Source organism: Fukomys damarensis, unplaced genomic scaffold (assembly GCF_012274545.1).
Source record: "Fukomys damarensis isolate Sample0158 unplaced genomic scaffold, DMR_v1.0_HiC HiC_scaffold_38, whole genome shotgun sequence".
Taxonomy (NCBI): Eukaryota; Metazoa; Chordata; class Mammalia; order Rodentia; family Bathyergidae; genus Fukomys; species Fukomys damarensis.
The window spans coordinates 31,535-36,688 of NW_022900950.1; the positions used below are offsets into that span (position 1 = coordinate 31,535).

General features: G+C 36.4%; 1 long non-coding RNA gene across 1 annotated transcript in view; it reads left to right on the plus strand.

The window, feature by feature from the left end:
- Positions 1-3,856, plus strand: part of LOC104862942 — a 4,079-nt gene extending 223 nt beyond the window's left edge. The window contains exons 2-4 of the long non-coding RNA XR_780456.1: positions 17-119; positions 1,695-1,747; positions 3,307-3,856. This is a non-coding gene — a long non-coding RNA (uncharacterized LOC104862942). The remainder of the gene's footprint in view (positions 1-16; positions 120-1,694; positions 1,748-3,306) is intronic.
- The last annotated feature ends 1,298 nt before the right edge of the window (positions 3,857-5,154 follow it).

Here is a 5,154-nt window from a genome sequence, read left to right on the forward strand (position 1 = left end):
TTTTTTTTTTTTTTAGAAAAGGAGAGTTGGAGAAAATTCAAAAACCAGAAATAACTAAAGAAGTGGAAAGTATGACCTGTGAGAAGAGTAAAATGAGGTATAGTCTGAAGAAGAAAAGGGTAAGAATTGGATTGTTGAATAACGTCTTTCAGTGGGTGCTAAGTGCAGCTCCATAAAACCGCAATCCTGAAAGTTATAGAAGTCTGATAAGTATAGCTATTCCTGTGGCGGAATTCTAAACCTGCCTCTGACAAAACTCCTTGGACTTGATTTCTTGCTTCATTGTCTTCAAGAACCTGCATGGGTTTCTGTTTTCCAGTCCCCTTTCTTGCCCCCATGCACATGTATGGCATTTCCACATCACAAATGTGTAGGCTTAAACTGCACGTCCACCAATAATCACAGGTTACTATGGTAGTCCTCCTGTTCTTTTGAGTCATGAGGTTAGAACTCTATAAAACAAGTGTTTCTTGGGGACTTTCAAAATACTCAGACACTTCACTTGCAGTCTGAAAGTGCCCTGATTCTGAAACCAAATCTCTCTTGCCTTCTTAGTTTCCAGCCATCTGCTGAACATTTACCCTTTGTTGTTCCACTGGCTGAAGTGCACCATGTCTTTAACTCATCAAATCTAGTTTCCACTCCTAGCTTTTCATCTCTGTTAGTGACACTACTCCTTTCTAATTTGTATGGCTTCGGGCTTTTTTTATTATTTTTTTTTTAACTTTTCTTCTGCCCTCATACCTGCCGACTCACAGAACTGGCTTCCAAATCTTGTCTTTTTTTTTCTTCACATTTTTTCTCCATATGTCCTTCTTCACTCTCACTGTTATCTCACAAGTAACACATTCCTGAATATATCCTAGTGGTGCTACTTGAGCAGTTTTCTAACTGCCACCTTCTGTATAGACTGCCTCCACATAGTACTACCATATACTACTGCTAAAAATCATGATGCTCAGATAGCATCTTGATTACTTCAACCACAAACTTAAAAAACTTCATAAAGGATTTGAAAATAATCCAAATCACTTAACCTAGAATTCAAAATTTTTCACTATCAAGCTGAACTAATTCTTCTGACATGCTGTAGCCAACAAATATAGTTTACTATATCATCTCCCAAAGCAGATCAAATATTTTGTCATTTTTATTCTCTAGCATTTGTGAAGGAATCATTGTATTCATTTTGGATCTTCCAAAGGCCAACTGAAACAACGTTCACTTGGTTATATATTTTGTTATATATATGTTTGTTGTATATATGTTTGTTACATATTTCACTGAAACAAGGTAGGTGAGTGTGAAGTGACGTAGGAAAGGGAAGGTAGCCAGTAGTAAATGCATTTATAAATCTAACACAGTGGGGGAGGAGTGTAGTCCCACGTAATGTACAATTTGCTTATCATAAATAAGCTGGCCAAGGAATGAGAGAAATAAGGGAAATATATCCCTACCACCCATCAGTCACTGAATTGATGTGCTCAAAAAGATATAACAGCCATCCATGATGATGTAAAATCCTGATGCTGACAAGTCAGGTTGGCATGCTTAGAGATGTTAAAGAGATGTGAGGAGAAATGAGAAAATTGTCAATAGCATCAAATAAGCCACTGTGCCTATGTTCATGTTATTCCTCTACGTGAAAAGAGATTACAAAGTCCTCCTCCCTTCCTAACTTCTGTCTTGCATAGGTGCCACATGCTCTGAGATGGCCTATTGAAGTACCTTGCTTACCTCAGTCTGGGTAGGTGGCCCTATTATATAATCTCTAAATCCTTACACAAACCTCTCCTCTGGACAGTTGTTTTTTTTTTTTTTTAAATAGCAATTTAAAACCCTCTTTTGTAGAGCTTTTACTTTCAACTGAAAGAGATAATAAACATGCAATGGCAATAAGCGATACAGGAAAAAAAATGATGAAAGTTAAATAGAAATATCAAGAAGGAGGGGGCTCTTTGAAGCCTTCAGTAAAGGGTTCTAGGAAAACTCCACTGAAAAGATGGTATTTAAACAAAGACCTGAAAAGTGGTGAGAAAGAGATATGGATGCCGCAGGGCAGGCCTAATGCAGAGACCCTAACCCTAGAAGATACCTGGAGTACTATGAAAAGGTAAGAGGCCAATGAGAGTTCAGTGACTGGGCAAGAAGAGTGCAAAATAAGCCCAAAAGGTGACAAATAGGACAGAGGCAAACATATGAGCAGAAGTATGATGAGTGTACAGCCAAACTTTGTCCTTTGCTCTGAATGAATTGAACAATTATTGGAATGGTTTTTGGTTCACACCGTTTGAAGTAGGATTTAAAAAGCATCGTATACCAGCTGCCATATTAGACAAGGAACTAGAGGAAGGGGCTGGAGAGACTAAAACACAAAGCTTGAAGAATAATTTGAGGCTAATGCCATGATCCAGGAAAGACAATGGTAGCTTTAACCAAGTTGGTAGCAGTGAACTAGAATAGGTTGCTAGAAAACTTCTGTTGTACAGCCAAAATAACTTGATGGTTTGAATGTGGGTATAAGAAAAACAAGATCAGGAAATGTTTATTCAATGATGAGTATCTGTTGAGTGAATGAGAAGTAATGTTTTGGAAACACATCATAACCCTGGGAGTGGACAGGGAGGGGAAAGTTAAATGAAATACACGAACAGGAAAATCAATCAGACAGCCAAGAACTAAAACTCAAACAAAACCCTTTTGAGGAAGGAAGAAAAAGGAGTCTACAAAGGAGACTGATACAGTGAGAGAGATAAGTATCTCCTTAAGAAACCAGAGGAAGCCTGAGAGGTTGTTGATTTTAACATTAGAGGTACACATTTAGGATGACAAACTTTAAATAGGAGCAGAAACTACAGTGAAATAACTGGAAGTAGTCACAAGGGCACAAAGCAAATTTTCATGCTATGTCTTGACATAGCAGGGTGTGGTCTTTCTAATTTTAGGTTGATCGAGTTGCCCCAAAGCTGAAGTTGCTCTTTATATATGAGAGGTTTGAACTACTCCATGGACTCTAGCAGTTCTTTAAGCCATTATTTGAGGGGGATAATTCACCAGGTGACTTTTTCAAGGTTAAATATCCTTTAAAAAATGAAACAAGAGGAACTGCTTAACGTATGATAAGAAAATCTCTTTCTTCAGCAATGAAGCTAGTTATTAGGATTGACGTGAAATTTTTTACTCCTCTAGTTTCTTATTTGTCTTTGAGAAAAATAAACATACTTTAAAAGTATTCTGGTTCTCATTAAACACTCCTAGATTAAATATCTGTTCTTTCTAACCTTGATTATTTTTTTGTCATCTTAGCATGCTTATATGGAATCCTCCCTCGATTATATTATTTATGAAAACCTTAGACCTAACAAAATTATGTCAGATGTAAAACAAACTCAGCCAAGTTCAAATAAGAAGAAGAGGCCAGGATGACAGCGGCAGCCAGAGAATACGTAAGTGTTCTGAAAATGATTCTAGCAGATGTTTAATGACTAGTTGAAATGATTGGGACAGAGCTGTCTAGTCCATGAGTCACCCTACATGGTCAGCAGCAGACACTTGTGGTGTCTGCATTCAGTCTTCCACATATGTTTTACTAAAGTGCTATGCTACAGCATATTTGTTAACAAAGGTTACACCAGAATGCCATTAATTATGATAAACCACAATTTACTGTCAACATTTTCCTGTTCAACGGAAGTTTCTAATCACTACTATTTGGCTTCCTGGCCTTATCGTTTCTCATTCTCCTACTTCAGCACTTCCCAAAGACATATTTGCCTTGAAGTGTGTGAAGCCAATCTATCAATGAAAACTTGTAAATGTCAGGAGCAGCTGAGAGATATACAGTATTCTAGGTTAGGACCACATTATAGTCAGGAAGTGTCTTTAAGGAAGTATTTTAAGTGAAATTAATAGGACACATGTGTAAATACTGTATAGCTTCTCTGGTGTGATAAACTAAAACTGTAAATAAGAATCAAAATATATAATTGATACTGTCTAATAGGAAAAAAGGTCTAAAGGTGTAGAGGAAGTGGTGGGAGGGGTTGAGGAGAGGTAAAAAGGAAAAAGAAAAAGTAAGAGAAAAGGAAAAAATGGAAACAAAGTCTTTATAGGGAAGGGTGAAGGGGATAAAGGGAGGCTAGTGGAATGGGAGAAAGTAAGAACCAAGATATGTCATGTAAAGTTACACGATCCCAGTGATGAATGTAACTGTATTGTACACCTATAATGTACCAATTAAAAAAAAATATATATATATATATATATATATATTTCTCAAGGCCAGGGATTTAGCTTAGTGGCACCACACCTGCCTCACAAGCTCAAGGTCCTGAGTTCAATCCCTGGTACTACAAAAAAAAGAAAAAAGAAACTATTTCTCAAAAACTACTTACAGAAACATTAGAAGGGAAGGGCCTAAGCTCCAGGGATACAGTAAAGTGTTAGGTTTTCTTTTATTACCTTAAATACTCATGTCTTTACTTTGTTTTATAGTTGTAACTCATAGAATCTCTAAAAATCTGTAAAATAATATAAACAAGAGGCCCCCATTAGAGTAAGTTGACAATAAAGTAGGTTGTAATCAGTCAGAGAGTCATTTTGAAAGCATTTGTTAAAAGCTTTTTTTTTTTTTTTTTTTTTTTTTTTTTTTGATATTAGGAAGGGAGACGTTAAGAAAACAAGGCCTAAACTCTATGGGTGCAGTACACTCTCACGTTTTCTTTTACTACCCTAAATAAGTACTCGCTTTTTTACCATATTTGTTTATAACTCATGAAATTTTTAACAATCTCTCAGATCCTCTTACCTCAGCGTCTCAAGATTACAAGTGTGCACCACCACACCCAGCCTTTTATGGAGTGATATTAGGAAGATGGAGACGTTAAGAAAACAAGGCCTAAACTCTATGGGTGCAGTACACTCTCACACTTTCTTTTACTACCCTAAATAAGTACTCACTTTTTTACCATATTTGTTTATAACTCATGAAATTTTTAACAATCTCTAAAGATTGACTCCTTCCTTGAATCTACAACTAAGCTTTTCCATAAGTATTGAGAATATAAGGATTCTGTGGTTAATAATTCCTGATTTTAGCATAGAGTTGGATCTTCTGGTGTCAGCTGTAATTATATGGTACATTCAGTTTTCTCA